The sequence below is a fragment of the Cavia porcellus genome, unplaced genomic scaffold, assembly GCF_034190915.1.
Source record: "Cavia porcellus strain 051 isolate PalLab524CR breed Dunkin Hartley unplaced genomic scaffold, mCavPor4.1 scaffold_10, whole genome shotgun sequence".
In the NCBI taxonomy this organism is placed as follows: Eukaryota; Metazoa; Chordata; class Mammalia; order Rodentia; family Caviidae; genus Cavia; species Cavia porcellus.
In genome coordinates this window covers 83,855,643-83,870,032 of record NW_026947493.1, presented here as the reverse complement: position 1 = coordinate 83,870,032, position 14,390 = coordinate 83,855,643, and the positions used below count along the sequence as shown (strand labels likewise).

The following is a 14,390-nucleotide window of genomic DNA, read 5'->3' as shown; positions in this document are numbered from 1 at the left end:
ACAGGACAGCCCAGGGCAGTATGGAAAACCCAGTGAACTAGGTTATTGTCAAGAGACTGCAAACTTCAGATTTCAGGCTTTTGGGTATTATTTTGTGACATTTGTTGTTTAAACTTTGTGCATCATTTTGAATGGGAAAAGCTTCAGCTCTGACCGTTTCTTTAGAAGTCATCTCTCCCTGGCCACCCAGACTGTGTTCATGAGCCAGTGGGGTGGGGTTTGCAGGGAGTGCAGACTTTTAGGTCCTGGCTCCACCAGCTGAATAAGAACCTGGAGTTTAAGAAGCTCCTCAGGGACCTGTGTACCCATCAAGACCTGAGAAGCAGTGAGGAACTGGCTGTAGCCAGGAGGTAGGGCCACCCTCTGAGTGGAAAATAAGCCGCTGTGAGTTCTGCAGCCCCTGCAGAGCTCCTGGGGGGGTGGAATGCCCTGTGAAACCTGTTTCCCTCCATACTGAAACATGGTCACCCTGAGGGAATGTTCTAGAACCGTTTTCTTTCATGGTGGGCAGTCGTCTAAAAATTACAGTGAAAGACTTACCCAGTGGACAGCTAATGGCTGACATGGTTGGTCAGCTGTGGCAGCTGAGAAGTGGCTCACCACCCACTGGGACTGCGGGCTGTGAATGGCTTCTCAACGTGGCCTGGCCCCCGGGAGCAGGAGATCAGAGTGCACAAAGCTTTTGTTGGACTTTCCACTGTTTGTATAAAGAAATAGCCTCATTAATCCCACACATGTCTATTATCTGTGAAATCAGGTGTTTGCTTAAAACAATAAACATATCCTATTTCTTCCATTTCAGGTTTGATGCAGTTACTCCCTGGGGCACCCCAGCCCTTTGGGGCTTCATTAGATTTCACTGTCACTGCAAACAGGACTCTCCATTTGGTAGAATGGGTCACCCATGGCCAGGCTCTGTCACTTGGCTGTCATTATAAAAGTAAATCATGTTCAATGATCCAACTTGGCTTATTTTAGAAGCCAAGATGGAGAGAGTGAAGTGCTGTGTATTTCTGCCAGGAGAAGAGATGTTAAAAGGCCATTATGTGACCAGAGCTCTCAGCCCCAGTTAGGGACTGTGGGTTTATGGATGTGGGGAGAGAAAGGGATGGCTGTTCCTTCCCTGGGAGGAGGTGGAGAGGGGAGGATTTGCATTCCTGTGTTGCAGAGGACCCTGGTGCATGTAAATGAAGCTCAGCCCCGAGCTGGGCAGATAGGAAGCCTTCAGCAGGCACCTGTTCCTACTCCCTTCGAAGAGAGGCCAGTGGCGCAGGCCAGGCAAAACCCAGAGGCAGGCTTGGCTCACTGAGAGCCTTCTGTCTGTGCCGGCAAACACAAAGGAGAATGCATCCTTTGTTTCTAATAAAAGAGTCGTTCTGCTCCGGAGAGCAGGCACAGCAGACCAGTCTCCTTGCTCTGGGGTCATGGGAAATTCGGATTTCCTGACAACGGCTGGAGTTCCTGTGGCCTCAGCCTGGGTTGATAGGAGAAGGAGCCCTGCTGGCCTCGGGATCTGGAATGTCACAGATGAGCCAGGAGGAGCGCAGTTCTGGTTTAGATTGCTGCACTAAGTTCCCGGACAGGGGAGAAAATTCTGGGTCACCCAAGGTGACTCTCAAGAACGTAAAGCAACTTTGGGTTCACAGCAAAGGCCATGAGGGACCCACAAAACAAACAACCTTTTAGGGGAAAGCAGTCTGTCCTATGACCCTGGGTTTTCCTGAAAAGAATATAGGTCGGTCTAGAAGTGGGCAGGAGGACCTACAATGCAGAGCTTTTAAAGTGCCCTGTGATAAGTTCACCTCTCGGGTGCTCACAGTGCTGATTCACCAGGGTCGTGGAGATGAATTTGAGTAGGAACATGCAAAGCGATGGATTTGGGAGAGCCCAGGGGCACAGGCACAGCTTCCTGAGCAGTGACAGCCATATGTCACTTCGGCCTGGCTTTCCCTAAGTGTAGACCATCCCTGCTGGGTCCTCACGGCAGCCTTGCGGATTTCCCACTAGGTGGCCGATGTAGCCTGGAGCCTCTAGGCTAGTGCTCTGCCTGTGGCATCAGTGACCTCTAAATGTAGAGCAAACATGATTATTATTAATTAGATGATTTGTCTATAGGAAAGAAATCAAGCTTTATCCATAGTGAAGGCGCAGACTAAACTATTTGTAAAAAGCACTGCTTTGCCTGTATCAAGCAAGGTCTCCTGGAGAGAGAGACTTCCAGTATTCGAGGGGTTCAGAGTGGCTTCCGACTTACATCTTCCTGGTCAACCCCCTGTTTCACGTTGTCCCAGCCAGTCTAACAAGCTGGCAGAACAGCTCCAAGGAGGTGATTTGCAAGGTGACCTCGCTCCGCTGTCCTTGAGACCGAGTGTGGCCCAGTGTCCCTTGAGCCTTTTGATGAACCTCAAGGGCACTGGGCGGTCCTCTGGATTAGCAGTTCATTTACCCCCAAACATACTGGTGTTTATAGACATGGAACGCTCAACATTGTTCTGAAAAGGGGCCAGATTTACTGATAAATATTTAGAAGTATCTTGGGAGATGTCTTACTTATAAACAGAAGAGCCCCGTGTGACTGGGTAAGTGTTGTGCTTCCAGGTGCTACTGAAACTGGCTGAAATAATACCTAAAATATGCAGCCAAATGCCTTTCCTTGTCAGCTAATACCGCTGGGCTGGGAGGAGGAAATAACTGCTGAGCGTCTGAAGGAGCGAGGATCAGCTCAGACGAGGCAGTATGGGATGTTTGCTGTTCGTTGTTTGAAAGCATATATGTTGTCAATCTGTTTCCGCTTAGGTTGTTTGGTAGATTCTGTTTTAATTATGTGGAATATAAAGAATACTTTAAAAGCACGTGTGTGTGTGTGTGTGTGTATGCATGTTTGTGTGTATACTCATGCTATGTATGGGAAGATGTATTGGAAAAGATAGGTCCTCAAAAAGTGAATTTAAAAATGTTTTATGGGAAACCTGGCTCAGTGCCCATCTTGAGACAGAGATTGGGCCAGATTAGAGCATCGCCTGAATCAGTCACAGGACAGCCGTTATAACAGAGCAGTTAATGCCAGCAGTACGCAGCGTTACAGGATGCCACCCATCCATATGGGTCAACTTCGTACGAACAAGGCCTTTGAAGTGCAGCGGAGTCTTTATCACACTACACCAGGAGATGGGGAGAAAGCTTGTGTGATGCACATACTGGGTTCCTTGCGAGTTACTCTCTGTCAAAATATTGAAGCAGTTAAGATGAGTTATGCATTTTTATGTTAGAAAATGAGAGTCAAGTTTCCTGGCCTTTTCTGTGATAATTATTTTATCTGTCTAGAAAATAGTGTTTGAAAGCAGAAAAATTGGCATTGTAAAACTATCAGTGAAGAATGGAAGTGTGTGACCAAATGGTTTGTGTCCCCTGAACCCATTGCCTCGGGCTAGGCTAAATGCCCTCTGCCCCTCTGCATTTCTGTAATGCCCTGTGTATACTTCCATTTATTCTTTCTCCCTCCATCTGTCCTCCTACACATCCTCCCATCCATCCATCCATCCATCCATCATTCCTCCCATCCATCCATCCATCCATCCATCCATCATCCCTCCCATCCATCCATCCATCCATCCATCCATCATCCCATCCATCATCCATCCTCTCTCCCATCCATCCATCCATCCATCCACCCATCCATCCATCATTCCTCCCATCCATCCATCCATCCATCCATCCATCCATCCATCCATCATCCCTCCCATCCATCCATCCATCCATCCATCCATCCATCCATCCATCTATCTATCCATCCATCCATCTGTCCATCCATCCATCATACCTCCCATCCATCCAACCATCCATCCAGGCAGCCAGCCAGCAAATATGTAATGATTTTGTATGAGACATCTGTGTTCTAGGTAGTGAGTATACAAAATAGAAATGGAATAAAACTATCAAGAATTCAATTGTCACGGAACTTAATCCTCACTAGAAGAAACAGAAAATTTAAAAAAACAAGTAAGATATGCATTAGATGGTAAGAGACATTATAAAGCAAGAATAAATTAGTGGATGTCAGGGAATGCATTGCAGCTTTCACTTTAGAAGCGTCATTAAGAATACAGTGCCAGATGTCCAGAGGGGCCTTGCAGTGAGATGTGCAGCTGTGCAGGCTAAAGATTCCTGAGCAGAGGAAAGGGTAGGCATGAAAGCTCTTAGAGCTATGCTTTGGGTCTCACTTGGAGCTGTGTGAGTGCGGGGGACAGGAGGTGCTGAGGTTGGGGTGGGGACAGCAGTGTGTGTGCTTTCATCCTGAGTGAGATGGAAGGGCTCATGCTGCTTTGCACAGAGACCTATCCTGTCCTGCCGTGTGTTTTAGCGCGATGATGTGGGCTGTGTGGTAGAGAATAGATGGAGTGGGGACCCGGAGAGAGCCGTGGGCAGACATTGCTGTAATCAAGGTGGAAATGGTTCCAAGCGGCTTGTGTCGGGATGGAGGCGATGTGAGGTGTTTGGACGTCAGTCACATGCACTTAAAATTACTGACTCCTCGTGTCCCCACTTGCACGGCACATGCTCAGTGCCTACCACGGTGCTTCACCTGCAGAGATTATGAAACCTCTCCTCTTGGAAAGTGAGCTGGCCCCTTGCAAGGATCCTGTGGAGCTCACTGTCTCAAGTTGTGGGTGAGAGGCAACTGAGGTAGAAGAAAAATTCTTTTCAGGACTAAAGGAAAAGCTAGGGTCCATGGTGTGTTGTGAGCAGGTGGATGACTGGGGAGGTATATTCTCAGCCACAGAGGCCGGGTTAAGGAGACGCTTCTTTTCTGAACACAGCTCTGAGTATCTGGGTCGAAGACACAGGACTGCCCAGTCCGATGCTCTAGTGGGAAGTGTTGTGTTGTGCAACCCCAGGACATGCCTTTCCCACAGCGTGCAGTGTGGGTCCCAAGGCTGTGCAGCGTGGCAGTGATTCATGGACAGCAGCTGTCTATGTCTTCGGGATATAGACACCAGTGTCACAAGTTCACATCATTGCAGAAACACAGCAAAGGCTATGGCTTCTTAGTTAAACTTCTAAACTTTTCAAGTTGACACACTGAAAGCCATCCTACAGTGGTAAGGGCACGTCTTCTACACCCTAGGGTACAAGAACTGCTGAATGATGTAATTAAGTTTTAGGCTTGAGAAGGTGACATAGCCATTACAGATGGGGAGGTCACAAGATCCTTATGTACAGAAAAGCTGAGGGAGAATGAGGATAGAACAGATGTGACACCGAGGCAGAGGCTGCAGTGATGTGGCCAGTAGCCAAGGGATGCTGGTGGTCAGGAAGGCTGGCAGAGATGAGGAAGGGATTCCCTGCTGGAGCTTTTGGGGCAAGCCTGGCTCTGCTAGCACTTTGCAATTGGCCCTGGATCCCCTTTTGTCCTCTAGCCTCCAGAACCGTGAAGGAGTGTATTTCTGTTGCTCTAAGCCATCAGGGATGTGGTAATACTGTCACAGCAGGCACAGAAGACTCAGTCACTAACCCAGGAGTGAACTAGCTTCATTCCATTTCTTGGTGGTCACCGATCCTCCAAGACAGCTACTCGGTTGTCTATATTACACCCGCCCTGTGGCTGCTTCAGCAAGGACTCAATGCATGAATGATTTCAAAGCAAAAGCAAGGTGGTTAAACACCTGTGGCATGGGGCATCCTGGCACCTGCACACCTGTCAGAGCGGGATTCTTAATTGAGAGGGTGAGTAAAATGCCAGTTAGCATCCTTCATAAATAGTAGTTGGAAGGAAATTATACTATTCAGTCATCACACTTTATGAGTTTACCCACTCTGTGGTTACAATTTGATGAATTCACAGCTTTCAAAGCACTGCACACATACCTAGTCTTTACTTTTTCCTAAACAAATTCAGAGCACGCTTTTATCTGGGTAATTTATGGTAGTGAGTATGCAGCAGACGCTTTTGCACTATACTTGGTGGAACAAACTGATTACAGATGACTGCAGTCTTGGTTACTCCTGAGGGTTCCTTCTCCTGACACCTTGCAGCACTCACATCCTGGCAGTGGACACGGGGAATAGTGAAATGAACTTCTCTGAAATGCTCAGTGCCTGGTTGTACACCTTCCCAACGTGGCTCTTGCTAATTTGTCCCATGTAGACCTGAAAGTGTTACCCAAGATAGAGACCTTTAATGGCAGACCACGAGGTGTTCCTCTCTGGAATCTCTATCTTTTCAGTTATTCTGAGTGCTGGGAGCTGGTTCCAGCTGCTTCTGGGACCCCGCAGAGGTAGAACTCATGGATCACTACACTCTGCTTCTGTCTACCTCCCGAGGCCCTCAACTCTCTCCTGTCCCCTAAGCATCTTCACTGAGTTTGATCCTGTGTGTGAAAGCCATGAGGAAAGCAGTCTTTCAGTAATGTTTTTTGACTTGGACATTAATATCCTTTAAGGCAGGAGTCAGAGAACTGTGATGTGGGGCCAGTCCCAGCCTGCCTCCTGCTGTGTTTTCAATAAAGTTTTATTGGAACGCAGCCACACCCATTCATTATTGTACCACATATGTCTACTTTTATGCTAGCATGGCAGAGCTGAGTCCTTGTGGCAGAGATGATGTGACCTGTAAACCTGAGAGAGAACAGCCTGGCCCTGGGCTCAGATAAAGGAACGCTGAGTCTTGCTACTGTTTGTTAAACAGCGGTGGGCGGTGTAGAGAGGACTGGACACAAGGTAAGGACTATAAGACATAGGTCTTCAGTGCAAGCAGATCTGGGTTCAAATATTACACTCCTCTCATTTTACCTCTGTTGGTTTGTTCGATTTGGTTATCTTCACTTTATCACCTGTAAGATGAGAACTGTGCTTCTTGATCCAGTAAAAAAAGTTAACAGAATATACTACACTTCTTGGCAAAGAGTAATTATTCATTTCTTTTGCCCCTTTTAGCTTGTCTTATTGTTGAGCTAAACAAAATTCACAAGAGCAGTAATTTATGGAACTCATTGTCTGAAGAGGTGGTAGGAGCAGTGTTTCAGCAAAAAAACCTTTTTTAAGCGTTTATATAATGTAATGAGAATAGATTTATCCTGTGTTACTAAGAGAAGGGAGGATCTATGTGCATTTGTTTCTCAGTGTGGTGGTTTTATTTTTAATTCTGGAAGCTGTTGTTAGCTGGTGAGAATAGCAATGATAATGCTTCATTCATGGGCACAGCTTTGGGCCCCATCAGGACCGTGGAACAAAAGGCCAGCAGAAACCGAGAGGGCTCACTAGCTAGAAGGTTGGCACTGATCAGCAGCGAACACTGCCAGTAATAATAACATAGGCAGCTTCTATATAAAGGCTGGGCATGGGCCAGGGTGACAGGGAGAACGGAGCACAGGTTCTGTTCTCTCCTCACAGAAGGTATTTTTTCCTTCACTTATTATTTGAGATCAGAACAAAGAAACAACTGACTGGATATAGAAGTTTCATGACAAGTAAATGACATTTTGTTCAGGATAATTGTAGGGTTTTCATTGTTTCCTTTGGGGAGTTGATCAAAAAGGAAATTAAAATTTGCTAGGCAAACTGCCCCCATGTAGATCAGTAACTGAGCTTCTGCATTCAATTTTCTCCCTAGGACCTTGGAAAGCGGTTGGAGGGGTCTTTCCAGAATGTTCCCTTCTGCTCGACTCAGCTGGCTCTGTCCTGTGTAATTGCTCCTCTGGCACTGCTGCCAGCTGTCATCCTCCACCATACTCAGAATTTTATGGCTTCCTTCTAGGGCTTTGCTGCATTCTGATGGTAAGCCTCCCTTAAAAAACAGCATGTTCTGAGTATGAGCTTGGATTTTCTACTATTTTAAGAATGTGTCAGGCCTAGAAATGTATTTTGGCCTTTCCTTCTTTCTAGAGATGACTTTTCCATACCCCTGACCTGGAGAATCAACAACATTTTTAAAAAAAACTTATTACTTAAGAAAAAGATTCATTTCATTTCATTTCATGAGCATTTTTATTTGCTCAAAGCCTCTGAAGGACAATCCAGAAAACTCGTTTTAAAACCACTGCCTTGGAAATGAAAGGCTGCAAAAGTCTTCCAAGTTGGTGGTTGGACTAATGTCCACCAATAACATAGAAACTTGGACTTGAAGGAAGGACATTCTTGTCTTCTGAGTAGGTGCCCTTTGGAATTATAGCTTGGTAAACAGAGATTCCAAGACCTAGTTTTTAAGCCAGTTCTCCAAGTTTTTTCTTCTTTTTTGATTAAGTAGAAAATGTCATAGCCTTGCTAATAGCAGGAGGAAAAAAAAAAAGAATTTCACATTATACATGCTCAGTATATTGTTAATTTCCTAAAACTGTGACTACTTGCCAAAATTATTCTGGCATACCACGAGGAGATGCCATTTGTCATCAGAAAACTTTTGAACTCCACATAAATACAAAATTTCAGAGGACACTTATATCCTGACAAGGCTTGTAAAAACAATTAGACTGCATTTTATGGGCTTTGTTTGGGTTGAGTATGATTCTGAATATGAGAAAGGAATCTCTCTTTTCTGATTAATGACATTAGTAAAATTTTAATCAGGAAATGGGAAACTATGTTAGCTATGTCTAACAAAGGAGGCTCCCAGTGGGGCCTGACGGTGAGAGGGGGAGAATGGGAGCGAAGGGAAGGAGTGAAGACTGGAGAGAGCCAGCGTTGGGATTCAAAATGGTAGAGGGGCGTCCAGTGCGCACGCGCGCATTCGCTGTCCTGGGGCCTCTGGTTCTGATCTTGAACCTGCGGGTTCTTCTGCCGGAAGTGTGAAGCCTGCAGCACCCCACAGCTGCTCAGGGCGGCAGATGCCACTGCGGACCCACCGGCAGCTGCTGCAGCGAGAACAGTGGCTTGTCCCTCCTCCCCATCCAACCCTGCCTGTTGCTACTTTTGGGGTCCAGCTGGGAGTTGGCAGGGTGCTGGGGACTGCCGCACGAGGTCCCAGCGCCCTGCTCAGCGAGCTTGCACAGAAGGGCAGGCGTGGAATTGAGAGCAGCAGGAGGAGGAAAACCGAGCTCAGGTCCCCAGCACCGCGGCTGCCCCTGTCTTCTAGCTGTGACAAGTGACTGCTCGCTTGGCCTGCTTCTTATTTTTGTTTTTTAATTTCCCAAAATATTTTAAATTTTGAGTAGCACCTATTTGTTGGACATTAAGGATAGACTAGGCTTTTTAAAAATAAAGCACTATCCCTATACTGTTTCGTAATTTGCTTCTTTAGGAAGCTTTGGTGGGAAGACGGGCAGCGTGGAGGGATGTTTGCAAAGGTGCTGGCAGGCAGATGTTTCTCCCGCAGTGCTTACAACAACACCTTGGAGGGAGGAATATTTTCATCCCTTCGAGACTTTGTCTCGGAGGTGGCTTCACGGTCTTCACCCTCAAAGCTGGGACAAGAACTGAGCCCAACATTCCAGCCAGTACAGGTAGTGGTCTTGCAGCCAGGAAAAAGACCTTTACAGCTTTTTACTTACAACCCAAAGGCGGCTGAGGATGGGAAGAGTGGGGCCTTGGAAGGCTCCCGGGAACCAGAGAACCAGTGTGCTCTGGGGAGGCCCCGCCTGAACCCGTGGGCAGCGCTCAGCTACGCTCATTTGCTTCCCCGTCGGCTCCTGCTGGGGACCGGGATGGTGTGTCCATCTCAGGATGTCACACAGGATCTGGGTGCTTAGAGGTCTCACCAGCCGTGCGGCCATTCAGCTGTGGGTGTTGGGAGATCCTGCCCCATCACGGGCCCACAGGTCCAGGCAGTAGGCCATCATCACAGACCCTGTTCAAACCTGGTTGTCGCCTTTAATGATTATGCTGATCTTGAGACTGTTAATGTACTTCTTTCTAGAAAATGAAGCTATTGCCTTTCCCTTAAAGGTCATTGTAAGATGTCGGAGTAAAAATGATCAAGATGCAGTATGTATATGTACCAGTTCTCCAAAATGAATGTAATTATTATTTATCACAAGCACATACTAATAAAGGAATATGTTGGGAGATACCTATCTATATTTATATTTATATTTATCTATCCTGGCATTACAGCGAGCAGATGCTGAGGTCGTGGTAATACAAGTTTACCGTCATTTCTCATTGAAGCGAGCACACAGGAAAATTGGTTTAGCAGTGCTCCATAGATGTTTACCAGGCTTTGTAACTGTGACGCCCGGTCTCTAATCCACAAGCTCTGACTGTTCCCTATACTGGGTAGCAGGAGGCTTTCAGGCTGAACTGGAAATGGTATGAGTCTTTTAGTGCAAATATGAGCAAATCATGTCATGTGTGTGTGCACGTGTGCACATGCATTTGTGCACATGGCGTCTTTGGAATTTCGCCTTCTGATGAATTTACTGTGTGTTTTCTGTGTAACCGGGGGTAGCATGCCCCTCACCTTGGTCTTGCCCATGCTCTCTGTTCCATGCATAGTTTGCCAGCCTGCTGTGAAGGACTGGGAGGTTGGTGCCATCGTATGGAACACAAACCCTGCCTGGGCAGTGCTGGAGAGGCTGAGGTTCAAAGGCCGGCATATCCAGGCATTTATGGCTTTGGTCCAACCTTCAAAACTCTTTTGAAATTAGCCAGGAAGTCTTTGGAACCAATCCCATCCTTCAGTGAAGACTTCTAAACTGATACTAATTTGCTTTCTTTATGTTTTCAGTCCAAAACCCTCATCTAAGTTCCAGAAGCTGAATGTGAGACAGTTTTCTAAACTCAGGTTGTGCACCTGCCCTGCTTGGGAGTCTTCCCCCCAGCAAGGTCTGTTCATTCTTCCATTCATCCATTCGTTCATTTAGCAGAGATCCTCTGATCACCTCCTCTGTGTCAGGTATAATTCAATGCTGTGAATACAGAGTGAACAAAATAGGCAAAGTCTCTGGCACATGAGACTAATTTTATCACCAAGGTGCAGAAATACATGTCTGTCAGACTCACATTTATTCTTTAGAATATTTCTATTGATGAATTATTAATTTTAATTTTGTGAGCTTTATTATATTAAATAATGAGTTCTCAGCAGAAAAAAATCACAAAAATAAGATATTGAACTTTTAATATTTACTGTGTTTATAAAGAAGTATCAGAATTTTAAACATCAACTGATTTTGGTGTAGTAAGTCTAAAAGAGAACAGAAATTCTTGTATGAACTACAATGAAAATGCCAGTAGAACCCAATCATAAAAATATGCTGGGCCTCAACTGTCACACCCAGGGCAGTCTTGACACATGAGAGCTGCATGTTCCATGCACACGTCTCAGTTACACTGACAGCACATGTGCTTAGCTTTCCTTTGAGTGTGGCAGTCTTGTCACCTGCCTTTCTTTCTGTCAGAAGTTTCCTACTTTACAACATGCACTTAGCAGGGAAGTAAGCTTCCAATAATACAAAATAATATACAACGTCAAATGTATAATGAGTGCTTTGAATAGACATCAACATTTTCACATTACCTATGTGTTTGCTTACAAAGCCTAAGATTAGAAATAAAAACCTATGTGAACGACAATGTAAACACAAATGAAAGTCTACCACAGGAAAAGCTTTCTCAACTGTCATACTCAAGGTGTTTTTCACACGTGACGACTGCATGTTCTACACACAAGTATTGCTTACCCTGACAGCACGTATGTTTTGTTTCCCTGTACTCCCGTGTAGGGCACAGTAGACATCTGTTCTGTTCTCCTGTTGTCATCGTAGGCCTCTGTGATGCTGCGCCTGACTGTTCACCTATCAGTTCACCAATGTGCACCACAATTTTTTGGCATAATTCCCCAGGCAGAAACATTTTGGATTTTTCTCTCTTATGAGCTCCAGTCCCAATCCTCAAAGAAAAACTCCCCATGATATTTTTCACTTTTTATTTTCTTTGTAAACTATCAACTAGGCCACACATTTAGTATCAAGTAAAACACAACCGTGGGCCAAAGCCTTGTGTTTGAAGTGACGTAGTTGCTGTGTAACTCATCAACAACTCATCTGCCTTCAGTTTTGTTGTTGAAAGTTTCCATGTCAGGCTTCTGTTTTGTCAAGTTTCCCTATCAGTGTTTCCATCCTGGTGAAATGTTGCCATCAGGGGCACCAGTCTGCATTTCTCTGCCACATATGAGGCCAGTGTTACAGCTTTCTGAAATTCAAAGATTGTGCCGTACGGTTCTCTGTTTTGAAATTATTCATTTGGAATTTCTGCCTTGTTCCTATGTACAGTTCTTGCACTAATCAATTTGTACTCAGTTACCAAATATAACATCCACTGGAAACTAATAAACCAATTGTCAAATGTCACATTTCAATTAGTTTGGGAGACGGGAGCAACAGATCTGTCCACAGCATCATTTGGATTATTACTGTATGAATAAGGACCTGGTAGCTGAGTTCTAGGATAAATGTCTAGATTGAAAGCATAATAGGTCTTTGCATCTACACGGACATGAATTTTTATGCCATATTTTGACCTACTGCTTTTCATAAGTTTTTTAAATTCCTGCAGACAACACCAGAAATCTGTGCTAAGTACAGCAGAGATATGAATGCTTTTAGTTCAGCTAGTGAGGTGCCATAATGTTGTGTTCAGGGGATGCACGAACAATTACATACAGGACACAGAATTTGTAATATTATTTTATGATGGTAATCCAGAGTTAAATACAAGAAAGTGCAGGAAATCAGTCCACAACACTAAAGACCTAGAAATCCAGCTGAGGCCTGGATCCCACAGCAGTGTCCATCATGAGTCCAGCTGAAGACCTAGCACCCATGACAGTGTTGCCCACAAGTCCAACTGGAGACCTAGAGCCCATGACAATGACTCTACTTCATGGATCTGCGCTGTGAAGGCCCAAAGGTCATCAGTGGAAGCTAGAAAGTCTGTGCCAGCGGGGTGAAGGACCTGTGCCCATAGACTGAAGGTTCTGCAGTGGAGCCAAAAAGCAATGCTCAAAATAAGGACCAGGGCTCCCCTGAAAATTACCACAGCCATCCTCAGTGACAGTGAGGTCCTGAGCTCCTCCGACAATGAGAACAGCTGAGTTCATATCAGGAAGCCAGGGTGACAAGCTTCTCCTAGAGATTAGACAGCACACATCTTCCCCTCCGGAGCCAGGAAGCGATGCTCAGTGTAGGGACCAGAACTCCCCCAAAGTGAACCATGGCCACTCTCAGAGACAAGGTCCTGAGCTTCTCCAGTGATAATGGCCCAATTCCTATCAAGAACACCAGCATGACCAGCTCCTCCAGGAGAACCCACAGCTCCAAACAACACTTAGGAGGACCCACAGTGCCTCCCTTTTCCTCTCTGTTATCTCCTTTTATGCTGGCGACAGTCCTCAGGTGGGCTTCCACGCTCAGCACCACACTGATTCAGTTCAGCTGATGTTTAAGTTGACCACCTGATACCAATCCACTGCACATAATAAATACATTTTTAATATGGCTGCTGGTGCATACAGAATGTTTTATTTGCGTTCAGCTTTTGTGTATTTCGCAGCGTCTTGTAGATTTGTCTGTTACAATCTCCAGCGTGGAATGGCAGTTTCAGCATTTTATCCAATACGTTTCCCTCCTGCCAAGAGCTTCTCTATATTTTTGAACCTGCTTCTAACATTGGATCATTCCATTTAGTTGCGTGGCCATTTTGCAACGTTTCAGCTTGTCACCTATGTGCTCACATTGCTGTCCTCTTTATCAGCTGAGCCCCTGGGTGTTGCTCTGCTCCCCATCACAGGGACTGTGGCTGACATGGCCTGTGTCAAAGCTGTCATGATGGTCGTCATCCATCCACACCACCCTTCTGTGGTAGGTGTTTTACCATAATGGATCATCGTCATCGTCCAGCATGAGTAATCTGATGATTCACTTTTTTTAATAAAAATTTTATTTTTACTTCCCAGAACAAGCCAAAATCACATGCAAAACATTGTCATTAAAAAAAAAAAAAACAATAAAACCACTGTGAGAATTCAAGAATTTACCGTGTTTCGGGTTTTTCCTCCCCTATATTATTCTGTATACTGTGGGCTTATTTTACATTTTTAGGGAAATTCACTGTAGTAATTTCTATTTTCAAAACAGGAAATATGAGAAATAAGTCTGTTTTGTAAGTTCCCCAGTCTACAGTGTTTCGTCATAGTACAGTGAATAGATTTACAGAATTTGGCTTGACAGTCCCAGGTCACAGCACGGAATGGCACAGCATTCACTCAGGAGCTTCAGCATTTGTTAAGACAAAACGGTATCGCGCCTGTTGTCTTCAAAGTCCTGTGCTCTTCCTTAGGAAACTTTAATCTCATTGTTCTCAACAACACCCTCATCATATACATTCTTTTATCATTACCTAAAAGTCAAAAAGGAAGTTTAACAAATGTCTCGTAGTGTTGTGGAATTTAGGCCCAGAAG

The 14,390-nt window shown here is 45.3% G+C and overlaps 1 protein-coding gene across 6 annotated transcripts in view; it reads left to right on the top strand.

The window, feature by feature from the left end:
* Positions 1–14,390, top strand: part of Ncald (neurocalcin delta) — a 265,706-nt gene that overhangs the window by 161,053 nt on the left and 90,263 nt on the right. The window contains exon 1 of one of the 6 annotated variants that reach the window (XM_063257690.1): positions 7,633–7,773. The exons of the other annotated variants lie outside the window; for them this stretch is intronic. The gene's annotated coding sequence lies outside the window, so the exon portion shown is untranslated. Of the gene's footprint in view, positions 1–7,632; positions 7,774–14,390 lie in introns of those variants that run through there. 6 annotated transcript variants of the gene reach the window in all.